At 36.8% G+C, this 17,303-nt stretch overlaps 1 non-coding gene across 1 annotated transcript; it reads right to left on the bottom strand.

Moving 5' to 3' along the window:
* Positions 1-6,217: 6,217 nt before the first annotated feature.
* On the bottom strand, positions 6,218-6,289 carry Trnaq-cug (transfer RNA glutamine (anticodon CUG)). The gene has a single exon. It is a non-coding gene; the product is annotated as a tRNA-Gln (tRNA).
* Between the last annotated feature and the right edge of the window lie 11,014 nt (positions 6,290-17,303).

The raw sequence follows: 17,303 nt of genomic DNA, 5'->3' as shown, positions 1-17,303 counted from the left end.
GCATAATGCAAAGATTTTTGGATTATTCAGGCTACTTTAATTCCGATGGGTATTCTCCTTTGGTGTTTTGTCTTACATGGAAGGGAGCGTTCATTATATTGCAGGGTGGGGGATTAGGAGTTACCGGTATGTTAGCCTCGACTTGGTATTTATGAAACTTGAACCCCATCTTGTCTCGGATCCAATACGGCAGTCAAAATCAAAAACTTATCCTCAAACCAAAGAAATGAACTCAGTGATCTGGGTTCGTCTTGAGGTTTAATATTATATAGGATTATCGATTTGACAAAGGGTTGAACAAGAAGCTAGAGACAAACAAGACTCTGTTCAAATGTTTGCGATACCAGATCACGTGACAACAATCAGTAAAAATACAATCACAACTATGATACATCGTTTAATTGTGTTCATAATGTAAAGTTTTAATAGTCAGTCTCAAAATATATACACGTTATAGTGACCATGTAACATATAGAAGCTTTATTAGTTCACTTGGTCTGCAGGGCGCCCGAACTTGTGTACACACATCTGTAGGATGTATGCATAGTTTCGATTCCTCACAACTTTCGTTTCATATTTTTGTCAGGATCAACCATACGCCTATCCAAGACTACATGACGTCACAACGTCCCTTCCTACAAAGACACATGCAAAAATGTCCATTCCGCCATCCAAACCACTACACTGTATAACGTATTTGCTCGAGGACGTACGTTCCCAAGGTGTCACGGACGTAGAGTCCAGTAGATACTGCGTTCTCGTCGAATTTGTTTATGAACTTTTTATGGTTTTTTTTTTTTTTTTTTTTTTTTTTTTTTTTTTTTTTTTTTTTTTTACAATTTCTTGGCTTTGGTGTCCATTTCCGATTTGTGTTTGGGAAGACCCATGCGATGACTCATAGAAGCTGCCTTTTCTTTCTTTTGTGCAACCATGGCCATGCGACGCTCTTCTGCTTGTCTTAGCTTAGCCTCCAGTTCAAACACATTTATGGGTGGAAGGGATGTAGACTTTGATTGGCGTATTTTCAGGGGCGGTAGACGGATCGGCTTTGAAATGTCGAATTCTATTTTGTAAGCGATATTTTTCCGGTCGTCTTCGGCGGCAGTTTTCTTTGATGATCCAATATCGGTGTCTGAACAAAAAAAATTATATATTATAATTTATTTCAGATGTACTATAGACCTGCATATCAATCGATGCTAGCTAATCATTGATCAGATTATAGAAAATTAATGAATTCCTCAGAAATTCATTATCATCTGAAATTCTAACAAGACACCAAATACTATGTTACAGATATATTGAATCAGACTTACCTAAAATCCGTTGTACATTATCGCCAATTCCATTACCTCGACAGGTTGTGGTACCAAATGATGGAGACTGGTTGCGGGGTCCTAATAAAGGTGCTGTTGAACGGAACGGATCAGTACCACAATGGCCAGGAGTCGTCACGCCAATTGGTACAACGCGACCACGTTTAAGCTGAATCCACTCCCGTAGTCGGGAAAAGAGTTTGGTAATGGATCCAAAACAACCCACAGAACCGGTTGACACGGGTACTGCAATCCCTGCAGGCTTGTCACTTTTCCGATTACCATTGAAAACGTCAGATTTGGTCAAGTTCAACTTCTCTTCGGGTTCCCTCTTCAAGGCCGATGTCTGTAGGTGTTCGCTCTGAACCCCTCTATTTTTCTTCCCCTCTCTCTTCCTTTTTGACTTCTTTTTCTTCCCTTTCGCCTCATTCTTCTTGCCATTGGTGCCAGCGGCACGATGTTTGGTGGGACTGTTCCGAGTTTGACAGCTAGGTGTCTCACCGAACTGATTCAAGTCGATGACTTCAATCCCATCATCTGACCCACTGTCTTTACAGAAGGTCGCCGTGGTGACCATGATGGCGTAAAATAACACGAGAAATGTACGCATTTATAGGCTTACGAAGTTACGTAGCACGCAGATAACACATACACATATGTATGCGGATGCGCTGATGTCCGTAGAATGCTAAACAAAACGCGTCTAGAAAAATGCGTGGAACAAACGAAGATCAAGAACGTTCGAACCATTATCAAGATTTACAATGAAAAGAATGTGGAATATATTTGTAGCGGTGGAATATTGGAGCTTCCGGATTCGATGCTACGCCGCATCATACTCTGGCATCATACTTGAATACGCTTCGTCATCACAGCTGTCAATCTTAATAATAAAACATCTTAAAATGCTACTCCAGGGTTAGAATAAGAAAATGGATCTTAATCATCGCCTTTAACTAAAAAATAAAGTATGATTTTTATGAGTGAACCATTTGTTTAGGATGTGGAAAGGGGTTGGATATGTATATTATGAATGTATATTTATATCAATGATTCTTAAGTAAGATAAATTGTATGTCGTGACATAAGCTGTCATATCATTATATCTATCATATCATCATATCATATCATATCATATCATATCATTATATCTATCATCATATCATATCATATCATATCATATCATATCATATCATATCATATCATTATATCTATCATATCATATCATATCACATCATATCATATCATATCATATCATATCATTATATCTATCATATCATCATATCATATCATATCATATCATATCATATCATTATATCTATCATATCATATCATATCATATCATATCATATCATGTCATGTCATGTCATGTCATATCATATCATATCATATCATATCATATCATATCATATCATATCATTGCATATCATTGCATATCATATCATATCATTGCAACACATCAAGCTTACAAGAAAACTCATAGACCCTAGTTCTATGAACGTTACATTTCATGTATTGTATATATCATAATTATCGTATCTTACCATAACCTATCCTATCCTTTTCTATTCCACCATACCACACCATACCATACCACACCACACCATATCATACCGTATCATATCACTGCATATCATACCGTATCATATCTCATACAATAGCTCATATAATAAATACATTATATATACAACGTCATATCATATCATATCATTCATATAATATCGCATCACATCGCATCACACCACACCACACCACACCATACCACACCACACCACACCACACCACACCACACCACACCACACAACATCATGTCATGCCTTTTATGCCACATCACATCGCATCACATCACATCACATCTACATATCTCATCGCATCACATCACATTATGACCTATACTGCAGTATCCTATAGTAGAGAGGCGACTTAAGCTTGTTTATGTAAGTGATCTAAATGTGCTAACATTTTATTATACATGTACATTTAGTTATACATATAATATGATATCATTCATGGAGTTCAATAGTGCAATCTAAAACAAGGCAATGTAATGTAATGTAATGTAATGTAATGTAATGTAATGTAATGTAATGTAATGTAATGTAATGTAATGCAATGTAATGTAATGTAATGTAAAGTATTGTAATATTATAATGTATTGTAATGTAATATAAAGTATTGCAATGTATTGTAATGTAATGTAATGTAATGTAATGTAATGTAATATAAAGTATTGTAATGTAATGTAATGTAATGTAATGTAATGTAATGTAATGTGATATAAAGTAATGTAATGTAATGTATTATTATAATGTAATGTAATGTAATGTAATGATGTAATGATGGTCAGGTGATTACTATAAATGTCCAAGAAATATATATTATAATATAAATATAAGGTGCTTGACTTTGTGAATGCTGTAAGCCCTATCACTTCAAGTACTTTTTGCTGTATTTGATTCACGGTTTATAACGAGTGACAGAGACATATTATCAAGATAGTAATATAGCCGTAAAATTAGCATAAACATTTTAGCCCACCCATATGAATAAACTTGTAATACCTCATAAATATGACCATATCAATTTATCAGATTGATGTCTTGTTTTCTTGCTGGTGTAGTATTTCCTTTTCTCTCTACTCTTTATGGTTATTATATAGCCTGTGATATGAACAAGTTTTGGTTTTGTTCATATCAAATGAATTATATAAACACAATGTGAAATGTGTGTTCTTATAACTGCCATGGTTTATTGTACGTTGTATAGTTCGTCAGCATGATTCAAAAAGTTGTATGAAGAGTTGATCGGAGCTAAAAAGGGGACGGGGGGCGATTCCTTAACATTCTTTACTCGAGTAAGGTTAACATCAGAAATACAATAATTAAAAGTAATTGGCTCCTTCTTAAATTTGTAAAAGAAATCACACAAAATTTCTCAAGATTTAAGATCACTAGCATTGTCACCATATATCTAGAGGAGGCGACCACCACGAGGAAAACGTAAAAACATGATGTAATAGGAAGCTAGGTCAATTCAAGCAAACTTGAATACCGAGGTAAAATAACAATGAACGATTAGCCGACATCTACATCGGATTTTAATCAGATTAAACGTAATTGACGTAAAGACGTGAGGATTTGACTTGAAGTTTTAGATTATGATTATTCACCACAGAGGGCGCACTAAAAGGTTGAAGGTTATTGTGTTGGTTACGACGCATGTATACACATTCATTCAGGTGATAAATACCACTGGGTCACGGTATTACAATTGGTTGATTCACGTGGATATTGTGACATTTGTCGTAAACAGAGGGCTACAATAGTTGTGTGTGGTTAGAAAATGGGGCTAGCTCAGTACCGTAAATCGAATTCGTAATCTGTAGAGTGTAGTCTGTACTGTGCACGAAGATATTACGGTGAGTATTCTCTAACAATGCAAGTGTTTGTGAAACGTTTCACGTCCCGATCCAACAGGAGCATTATAACAATGTAGATATACCTGTAGTAATTCGGTATCAACGATACAGTGACTCATACTTTGTAAACACAAACTGATGTACATCTAAACACACTTCACTGCACATACTAGTGTTACTGCTAGCCTATCTGTAGTCCTGCTTACATGACGGTGCACGAGTCTGTATTACTGACTTGACTCTAAACACCAGGGGGAGGGGAGAGACAATTGTCAGAATCGAGTCCCGAATTCCTCCGTATGCAAGCAGGACTAGCCTATCTGTAGACTTGAACGACTATCACTACTAATTCCGCTATCCTAACTGATATTTACGGAGCGAAAATTCAAAATGTCAGTTAGGATAGTGAAATAGTGTAGTAGCGAAAGTGGTTCAAGTCTACAGGTAGGCTGGAACATTACGTAATAATCTTACGGTGAATCATCGATTATTTCAAGACATTAGTACAGTACTACAATACATCATAGACCCTTCGTGGAGGGTCTATGAATACATACACTATTAGTAGAGTATGTTGGACTATTGCAATCCATCGTCTGCATATTGTATAACCGAATGTCTGTCTGTAGGTAGGTATGTATGTAAGTATGTAGGTATCACAGTCACTTGTGAACTAATATTCTATTCAAGGATGGTCATATAAATACAACTTAATGGCGTTTTAATATTAGGTATTTACGAATATTTAAAAAAACAGTCACCGATGTTTGCATTCTTTGGAAAAGAGTACTCTTTTCCATTGACGGTCAACACTGGTGACGGTATTTTTTGAATATAGAAGGCCATTTAATTATGTTGTAGTATGACATCCTTGAATAGAATATTAGTTCACAACCGTGACATTGGTAGGTCCTCGAGGGGCCGGGGGGGGGGTATCGTAATAACACAGAGCAGCATCGCAACGTGTCAACAAATGATTAGTCCCATGTAGACGATGACAGCCCGTGCAGTACAAAATATTTGACAATTATGCGGTAGATATCGGTACATACAAAACCAGTACCGAAGACTGGTGAGAGAGTCTAATGTACTAATGTACACGTATGACCAGGTCAAGCTAGCTATTGTGTGGCTTGACACGAGAGGTGATTCAGCTGTATATTTACTAGTATATGTACCGTAGCCGCGATGCTGACATACTTTTGGCAAAGTATTATTTACACATTAGGCATGTCCTAGGCTGTACTGACCTCGGGTGTAAGTTTTGGATCAGTAGGTCTTGTTTATGTTCTACATTACAGGACTACAGGTACGGAAAGTCAGGTGTACAACACAAGATAACGTTTGACAATTTTGCTTACAAGAATATCCTACTACACCTATATTATGACGTGGAAAACATATATCACAGAACTAAAATGTCGTCTGCCACTTATGTAGTCAAATCAGATCTTCGAATTTACAAATACCAAATAAAAGATAAAGGTCCCGCCGAGATTTGAACTCGGATCGCTGGATTCAGAGTCCAGAGTGCTAACCGTTACACCACGGGGCCGCTCTGGTCATTGAATTGTAATATTGTCTATTGTTCGAAAATACACAAATTTAGCGAAGGATCTTTACACATTAACTTGTATACTCTCCTTTATAATATACACTATCTCTCTTATATACACACACACACATTATATATATATATATATATATATATATATATATATATATATATATATATATATATATATATATAACTCGGTGAGTATCAATCTGCTAAGACAGTGCTCTATACCGCAGTGGCAGAGCGTAATACCAAAACTATATATATATATATATATATATATATATATATATATATATATATATATATATATATATATATATATATATATATATATATATATATATCATATAGCACGTTCATCTGAAAATTTATTTTTTAACCCAAGTTATTTATGATCCCCAGGAAACTTTGAAGGTCATTGTCTTTTATATTGTGGACAGACCAAACTGTTACAATGGGGTCAAAACCAAGTAAAGTCAAGGAAGTAACTATAGACAGCGAGGCCACGAAACAATCTCCGAAAGAGCAGTCGGAAGAAGCGCCAAACAAAGACTCTAAAACCACACAAGATGTTGAAAAGAATGAAGAGGACGAAAATGAAGAACAGGTCGTTGAAACAAACGATGGAATGAATGAAGAAGTTCAACAGCAGCTCGAAAAATCCAAAGAAATTGCCTCGAGACACCTCGAAATCATGAAAGCTGAAAATGAGAAAGAAACTTGGGACACTTACTGCGATGTTGTACACAAAAGTTCAAAGGTCGTAGCGGGACTGTACTTCAAACTTAAAAAACAAAAAATTTCTCAAAGGAGGATGTATAGACGTGCCATCTCTAACCATATTATAGACACCAATGGAACGATTGTTTTGGTGGAAACCATCAGGAAAACCTTCAACCATGGATGGAGAGACGCCCAAGGAAGTATAATCAAGGAAGTTTATAATGTCTATTACTCAACCATTCAAATTTTGTGGAATTTCACCGACTCTAGCGACACACTTGCCAAATCTCTCGGCGATGAGGGCATGATTAGTTTAATTGTGGAAATCATCAACAAAGAATATCAAAATGCTATGTCGTATGCAATAGATCTTGTAAGTATTTAATTTGAATTATTAACAATATTAAACAGGCCATGTTTTACAATGTCAACAAACGGTTAATGTTGTTGTGATTGACTAACTCTTGCAAAAAATCTATGAAATATTTTCATTTTCCTAGGCGTAATTTTCATCAACAATGGTCGCAGACTCGGATGGTCGATTAACTGTATCATGGCGTATTGGCCAACTCTTGTTCTCATGTTGCCACAAACGTATTATCCGAGTTAGTCTAGTTCCTGACACTGAGGGACCGTATTACGTACTACAATGCACTATCCCAGTCTAGTCAAGGCCTTGACGATCACACAGATTTCTGTATCCGAGTATGTAGCTAATACCATCAAAACTGATGGTTGTGATGAATGGAATAATGCGTTATTTTTGGATATGTCTTATTACGTATTAAAGTTTGTATGACTTGCATTAGATCTTCTTGGTCATCACCGTAAAAATCTGCTATCGTAATTTTATTTTTTCCTTCACTTCCATTGCAGAGTGCTAGAAGGATAATAAAGTCGTGTCTGGCAGTCACAGCTAATTGTTCATTCCACGAATTATCACGTGATATTGTTAAACAGTCTACAATGCTGGATACCCTCGAGAAATTATCCAATGCAGGGTTCGAAGAACTTGAAATCTATTTCGTCTTGATCCCGGCGTACATAGCTACCGAAGAACAGAGTGAGAAGATGTTTCACGACCAAAGTATCATCAACATGGTCGTTCGTCACCTGGAGAAAGCCACTAATGAACGAACACGACGAAGCCGAGGCTTTTCGGTGCATGAACTAATTGTCTGTAAGTTAACAAATTAGAGAAACAACACATATATCTGACATAGATCATGGCACGTTTGGATTGACGGATATTGTACACTCAATATACTTTATACAAACGATTTTTCGGGAAAACGGTATCACAAAAACGGGCTCATTTGGGAAAAAAAACAATTTCATTTGACTGATATTGTACGTTCATGTCGGTAAACTTCAAAAGAGCTTCTTCGCAATTTTTGAAAACTGGTTCATTTTGTGTGTGATATTTTGATATTTGTAAATTGGGGGACTGTACTAATATCAAAACTCATAACTATACCAGTCACACGTACTGCATACATGTCCAGAAGGACATTCGACCATGAAGGTATAAAGGGATGTATCTCCCCTTCTACCCCCGTGATTGGACTTAGTCGTATGTATTTACATATTATTTTTAATGTTTTCTCTTCTTTTTTTCTTTTTTTGGCTGCCAGTGGTTGGACAACTAGCAGTGAAAGATGCAAATAAGTTAAGTTTGGCCAAAGCTGGGGCGATACCGATATTGATCAAGGTGGCTAGTGGTACCCGCAAAATGGAACAGGCAGGTGAGTGGAAATTTGACTTTTCAAATATTTAGATTCGTTTATGCCGTATACAGACGATAATTTGTTTTCATATAAATTAGACAGTAAATGTTAGATCGACTAAATGCTACACGACTAGAGGGGTATGACATTTTGTGTGATGTTTGATGTGACATGGCTGTACACACTAGCTACTGAATATAATTCGATGCATGTGATGTATACATTTAAAATGTTTTCATGATTCGAATATTGCGATTTCAGCCGCTGTGAATGCACTTGAACATCTGTCGTTCCACGATGACAACAAACCTGCTGTACGAGTTGCTCAAGATTTGTTTGAGGAATTGCTGAAAAGCGACAACAGAAAAACCCGGAAAGCCGCCGAAGGTATTATCTGGAATCTAAAAACTAAAGGTGAGTTTAAGTGCAAGATCTGTACCCATCATTGCGGAACTGGTATATAACTATTGCAATGACACGTTGATCACGTCCACGTGTTAAGTCTGAATGGCTAATAAGGTTAAATGAGAAAATTTGTAAGCTAGAAAACGCAGTCAGGTTTGAGGTTAGAATCAAAACATCAAAAAATCAAAACATATGGGGACTGAATATTTACAACTTGAAAATTAATAGACCAGACGTATATTGATATTTCAGAGAAGAAAACAGAGTCAAGTTCCAAAGATAATAAAGATCCCCATGTTATGATCAGCTACCAGTGGAGCAGTCAACCTTGGATGATTAAGATCAAAGATAAACTCAAAGCTGCCGGCTTTAAAGTGTGGCTTGATATTGAGAGTATGGAGGGATCGACACTAGCTGGAATGGCCGATGCTGTTGAAAACGCCGCTGTTGTCCTCGTCGGCATTTCACAGAAATATAAAGAAAGTGCGAATTGCCGTATGGGTACGTAGTTTTTCGATGATAGTGTTATAACGGGACACGACTAGGAGATATTTTTACCAAACAATTTTACTCTCTTTTTTGAAGTATTTTTTCATATTACAAGGTTGGGATTTTAATGGTATTGTGGTACACCTTATTCGTTCGAAATCATCAGTTCGTTTTGTGATATGTTATGAGTAGTACTGCAGTCACGGGTTTTAACCCTTGGAATATCAATAAATTCTCCTCTTTTCGAAAATACAATGATATTAACTTCCTAGCTGTTACAACGTCCTATGTCACATGATATGATGTGGGATGAACGCTGTACTTTACCCTGTTTATTAGTTGTGTGGCCCTCAGTCGAGTCGTTCGAATCCCCATAAGTTGGTGGTCAAATTTCGAATGTCGTCAACAAATCCCTTTTTCGGGTGTAAACATTCACAGCTTATATGTACAAAGGTACAATCATCATAGACTTTTGTTTGCGAATGAAAATTAAGATTTGATTTTCTTCCCTATTCAGAGGCTGAATATGCTTTCCAGTTGAAGAGAGATATCATACCGTTAATGATGGAGGACAATTACCGACCAGACGGTTGGTTGGGTATGCTTATCGGAGCAAAGTTGTACTACAAATTTACTGAAAGTACTGACTTCAGTGGCCTTAGTGACAAGCTTATCAAAGACCTCGGTGAAAGGGGCAAGACGGAGGCTGTGATGGAGGAATCGGAAATGACGACAAAATTTGACAATATTCTAGGTGACATTGACATACACACCAAGGGGAAAATTTTAGTCAAACAACGGAAATATGAGGAGAACGTGGATAAGTTACGATTGGCAGTAGAAAAGGGGGATTTGAATTCCGAAGAAACAACACGCCCAGCTCTGTTTGCCATCGCAACCATGTTTCCTCAGATGAATACAGCGGCAAAAGAAACCAAACTCAAATACAAGATGGTGCTTCTACGAACATTCCTCGATGGCAAAGGACATGAATCGACATTAGCTGTCATGAAATTCTGTGTAGACCATGGTTGGAGGAACGCAGACGATGACAGTGTGGATGACAGTTACTGGAAACCCTTCAACACATCAATGACAACGTGGTGGAACTTTACAGATTTAAGTGGAGAGGCTTGTGAAACTGCTCTAAACGGAGGAATTTTGCAGATATTGCGACAAGTCATGGAGAAGATGGAGGGTCCTAGATTCCTGAAAGACGAGGCTAGCGCTGATAAGGTAAATATACAGGTTTAATAAATAAGGTAAAATCCAATAAAAAGTCGAACATGTGTCCATTTTTATTGTTGCATGGAATTGGACAAATTCAATATAATTGGAGCCATTCGAAACTCTTAGTATGACCTTGCTTATTTTCGTCATCTGCATTCACAAATAAAAGTCGTATCAACATTTATTTACTACTGTAACATTTAATTCGTTACTAAATTGTATTGTAACACTGTGTGAACGTATCCTTATTTAGATAATGTAAATGGTTTAAAGTATTATATAATTATGCTGCAGTGTTGGTCGTGCCAGACGATAAAATGTAGCAATGTTAATATAATTATTGCCAAGCCAGACTTGTCAAGCCATTCAACGATGTCCTTAAACTTTATAACTTTCCATAACAACTATTCAGACTATCAGCGCCTACTTTCCTACTAATCAGATCCATCTGTCTGTCTGTCTGTCTGTCTGTCTGTCTGTCTGTCTGTCTGTCTGTCTGTCTGTCTGTCTGTCTGTCTGTCTGTCTGTCTGTCTGTCTGTCTGTCGTCCTTTTGATTTCTGTTCCGTTGCTATGGTTCAAGCATTTCCTTTCACAACATATATATTTATATATCTTATTCTAGATCGCTGCCCGAGCTGTACGGGCTTCACTGGCGTGTATATACAACTGCTGCATACACCCGGACTCACGTGCCAGAATACGAGAGGCCAATGTCGTAGATGAGTTTTTGGGACCTTTTCTGAACATAAAAAGCGAAGTACCTCGAACCTACATCATTTTCATCATGGCATACACTTTAAATGAAGAACAGAGTGAACGGTTTTTCGCTGACGAAGGGTTGATATCTTATATTGTCGGACGATTATCTAAAGCTGCTGCTAACGACAAACATAGAGACGGTGGCTACGGTGCCCTAGAATTGACAAATGGTAAATGATTTATTGAATATTTTCAAACTTTCGTTTCACTGTCGATAAAAGAGCAATGAGAACGTTCATACTGATCTACCGAAACTCCAATGAACTATCTGCTGGGTTTTTTTCCTTTACGGAAAAAATGTAATGCCAATTAGATGTATCAGAAAAGTTGTAATTATGGGTAAACTGAATCAAAATGTAAAGCAATGTGTTCTTTCATGTGTAATATTATATATATATATATATATATGTATATATATATATATATATATATATATATATATATATATATATATATATATATATATATATATATATATATACAAAATGTATATATATATATATATATATATATATATATATATATATATATATATATATATATATATATATATATATATATATATATATAATATTGTTGCGTATAATATTGTGATTTTACTAGAGATTTGTGTTCTCTGTAGGTGTGAAAAGACTTGCTGTTAATGATAGCAATAAAGTCCAGATCGTCAAATCTGGTGGATTGGTTCCGCTACAAAGTTTGATGAAAGACGGCGATACTGATGAAAAAATAGGTAAGACAGGACTTAACAAGTCAAGTGTGAACAAAATAGTTTTCTTCGTTCAGCCAAGTAAAATACGAGTGACCTAAGGGGCCTTTGTCGCTACGAGTCGGTAGACGAGTAATGAAATCCTTAGGTCACGAGTATTTCCTGCTGAATGAAGAAAATGTTGGAGAATAACATAATTATACCAGCGCCAGTAATATAAAAAAAATTGAGGCAATTTGAACGTTTTGACTCATATTTCGAACACAGCAGATCCAGTGACGTAGACACGCGTTGTCGTGACATAGACGCGCGTTGTTGTGACGTAGAACGACCAGAGTATATATTCCATATTTTTTTGTCCAACATGGCTCGTGCATGGTATAAGTATACGTTAACACATAGAGGAAGACTTTCTCCAACGTCTATAGTTGAAAGAATGTACGGAGTTACAACATTGAATTCTGTATTCTTGTGAGCAACTACCACCAATAGAAATGACTAGCACGTGATAAAGGTCACTGGACGATCATTTAGATACCTTGTTTTGTTTCATATTTGTAGCGGCAACAGAGACTCTTTGGGTGCTTGCTTTCCATGATGAAAACAAGAAGGAAATCCTTGCCTGCACTGAACTGATGGATGAACTTGAAAAGTTGAAAATGGAAGAGGATGCCAGATTAAAGAAGGCGTGTGAGGGCGTATTATGGGTGTTACAGGAAAAATCGACAAAACAAGGTAGGGGAATATTTTGACTTCTTCCGGTCAAAGGCCTAACAGAAAAAAATATTGTGGTGGCGATTATGATGATGATGATGATGATGATGATGATGATGATGATGATGGTGGTGGTGGTGGTGGTGGTGGTGGTGGTGGTGGTGGTGGTGGTGACGACGACGACGACGACGACGACGACGACGACAACGACGACAAGATTTAGCGTCTTATAAATATTAATTCTATATCTTCAGTTAAGACGGTGTCCACTACTGGTGCAGGCGACCCCACAGACCAGACACAAGGAGGACAACACATCATGATAAGTTACCAGTGGAACAGTCAACCATTGATGATTAAGATCAAGGACAGATTAAAGGCCGAAGGGTTCAGCGTATGGATGGATGTAGAACACATGGGTGGGTCAACGTTAGCAGCGATGGCAGATGCCGTTGAAAATGCTGCCGCTATTGTCACTTGCATGACACAGGACTACAAGGACAGTCCTAACTGTAGAACGGGTTAGTATATCACAACAACAAATATCCCAGTTGTTTTCATAGTGTATAACATGACTGCAGAATGTCACGCTTTTACGATGCCGTGGTGTTGTGTAATGTGTACTGTAATGAATTTAGTGTAGTGTAGTGTAGTGTAGTGTATGTAGTGTAGTGTAGTGCAGTGCAGTGCAGTGCTGTACAGTATAGAGTAGTGCAGTGCAGTGCAGTGCAGTGCAGTGCAGTGTGTATTTTTCTGAAATATTTTTTTCACATTTAACCTACACTCTTTGTTTTATGCTATGTTACAATCATTGTCACGAGTTATTGAAGTTTCACTTTTTCTTGTTCCATTTTGTCATCACAGAAGCCGAATATGCCTTCCAACTCCATAAGACAATAGTGCCAATAAAAACTAGAGCGGGCTACAGACCAGACGGTTGGCTTGGAATGTTACTGGGAGCAAAGTTCTATTTTGAATTTTTAAATGATGATTCTTTTGAATCAGCAATGCAAGCTTTGATCAAGGAACTTGGACAACGTGCAATGAGGATAACTTCGGCTAGGAAAAAAAGACGGAAAAGTGCCAAGAAGGAGTCGGAAGTAAAAGCAGTTTCTGTTAGTGATGTCTCTTCAGCCCAGTCCCAGATGGCAGCAGGAACATTACATTGGAAGAAAGAAGACGTAGAGAAATGGATCAATGACAACGGTCTTGATAAGTAAGTTGTTAATTTATAGATGAGAATGGAGGGGGATCAGGAAGGGGTGGGGTAGCTTTAGTCTATTGTGTAATTATTCTAAACGGGGACTGCAGCCTGGATTAGAGTTCACGTTTTACAGAATCACATTGAGTGATATTCAAACACTTATTTTCTGACCAAATAAACAGAGCTTTAGGATAGCAAATCGTCTGTGTGTGTGTGTGTGTGTGTGTGTGTGTGTGTGTGTGTACATGTGTGTTGTTGTTATTGTTATTGTGTGCGTGCGTACACGTGTGTGTGTACGTGCGCTAGAGAAGGAGACAGATCATTGAGTACTCGCTTTGTATTTACATCCTATAGCTTGCTAAATTGTTCAATATAAAGAATAAGTCTTTGTGTTGAGTAAGTTTATTATCTTATAAAATGTCTATGCTGGGGGGGGGGGTGTCAAATTGGTCCCATTTAATCATGACATTTCTTTTAATGCAAACTGATAAAAATAAATATAAATACATAATGCCATTTTGAAAGATGGTGGAAAGCAAACAACGTGCATATGGAATATGAGTGCAGGATTGTGTAAAGAAAGTATGTTTTATTGTAATTGTATGCTCCCTAGGGAGTTGAGAAAGTATAAAGGGACGTTGTGCCGCCATTGCTCCGTGCCAGTAATAATTGTGGGTGCCTTGAACTTGAACTCTCAGGAGAAAAGGCGCATTATAAATTCATTATTATCATCATCCCCTATCAAGGTGTACAATCCAATAACTGACGACGCTTTCTTTCATTTCCTATCTTTTAGGTCAAAACTGGGAAAACTAACAGGAGAACAATTAGTGTACCTTAAAAGTCTACGGAGAGAGGTGAATAAACTTTGTTGATATCTGACTCAGTACACATTGACACATCATCATCTACTATCAAATACTATATGATTATTAGACTATAACACTAGGGGTTTGAAGTATGACGTAACGACGTCTTGACTCTCAGAACAGACAGGGATTCCTTGTCCGGGATCAGACACAACATTGGAGACTTATTAGCTGAAGTGTATCGATAGAACATGTAGAAGATGTACATGTACGTACAGAGTCTGACGTTTTTTTTCCTAAAGATGACCAGTTTTCTAGCTCTAAAACAACACATGGGTGCCATTGGTATGGGATTTCACAGTTCAGATCACACGTCCAAGATATGATGATTGGACAATGGAAGTCACAAATCAGTGTATGTGTATTCCCATTGAAAAGTAAAGTCACCAGGTCACTATAAGTTTACAGAACAAAAAATCTTATAACTCTTATGGAATGTATTCTCATTATTTAACCTTTTTTGCTTTTTTACTCCAGGCACCGGAATTCTTCTACCACTATTTGGAAACCTACTTCAAAGTGGTAGATCTGACACAGTTGATGAAGTTGACTAGGTCGTTGGATAAACTCTACTGATTCTTAAGATATGATGATGACATAGCGCCCCCTCTTGTCGAAGTAACATTTACCCTGCCGCCTATGACGTTAGAAATTTTTCTCCAACAAAACAACAAGATTTAGTTCTATTCTAGCAATAGTATATAGTCATATCAAAATCTACTCTAGCCAACAATGATGCCATCCATGTGCGCCACATGGTACGGTGGCCCATCACTACCAAGTCGATCCACACACTGTCATGCTAATTTCTCTGCATATTGTTCTGACAAGATCTTGCTAAAATATGACAGTTTCAGGGTGCTGGGATGTCCTCACTGGCCTTATTTCTCTCAGAAAGTTGAACGACACGACATATATCATAGTCTAGTGCAGGGTGTGTCAACACACTGAGGTTGTATTCCTTGACATTTAGCGATAAATTTGGTTCTCAATAACATTTTGTACCTCTTTCAGACAGACACAGTTTATAAAACTTTCAAGAAAACTACATAACTGAAACCTAGGGTCACTTTCTACAAAGGGTACCTTAGTATTTAGAGTAAATTGTCAAATCATGATTTTACACTTTCATGTATTTTTTGACATTTTACTGACATTATGACTTTTGATATACAGTGTATTTTAGTGGCTGAAGTTCTTCCAAGACTTTCATATACTGTGCAGAGAACATTTTTAAGTGTAAGTTGTCATATAGAAGTATTGTTATTTTTCATTATCCAGGTCAGTATTTTGTGGTACATGTACTTTAATGAACTTTATTTGTACTATTTGGATTTTAAAATCTGCTTCTAAGATATTATGCCAAAAATCATCACATGAATTATTCTCCGTATGTACAGATTGAATGAAAGATGTCGAAGTCAAACTTATCAAGAAATCATACCGTTTTTAAAAAATAAAAATTGAATCTAAAATTTCACTTTTATTTCCCTCTGTGTAACTATGAAGTTCTCATTTCAGAGTGTCAGTTGTTAGAAACGACATGTTGAATTCACATCACCGCGGCACTCTAGGATGATGATGATGCGCAAGTTGAGGCCTGCCTCTCGGCAAAATTTACTCAGCTCAACTTGCCACAAGACAACATTTCCTGTGAAATGTCTCCAACAGAATGTGTCATTGACCCACAATGAAATATTTCTATCATTTGTTAATCGGATATGGCAAACACACGGTACACATCTCAAAAGTGTTAGGTATGTTAGATCATAAACAGGTATACAACAGTACATTATGTAAGATATAGAGCAAATTTATGGGTTTATAATTGTAAATAAAGTCCTTAATAGACATTTTGAACTGTCTTTGTCACAAAAATTAAATTTGTAAATATTGTTTTTCGCAAACTCAAGACAAGCCATACATTTCCTTCGAAAGTGTGACGTCATCACTCAGAGGTAACCAAAGACGTTGTATGCGAATGTTCATTACTTTATTTTAGTCAATAAAATTTACGAAGTGTTCGAGATTGGTGTTTGTTTGTCTTTATGTCGTTGCTTATGGTAAAGTGGGAATTTCGAATACTGGTTATATAATGGTAAAACCATTTTAAAGAAATTCACTTAAGTATTTGAATGAAATGAAATCAAGGAAAGAAAAATGACAATTCGAACCCAC

The sequence above is a fragment of the Glandiceps talaboti genome, chromosome 12 (assembly GCF_964340395.1).
Source record: "Glandiceps talaboti chromosome 12, keGlaTala1.1, whole genome shotgun sequence".
In the NCBI taxonomy this organism is placed as follows: Eukaryota; Metazoa; Hemichordata; class Enteropneusta; family Spengelidae; genus Glandiceps; species Glandiceps talaboti.
The sequence above is the reverse complement of the archived record's forward strand: the minus strand, read 5'-3'. Positions and strand labels throughout refer to the sequence as shown.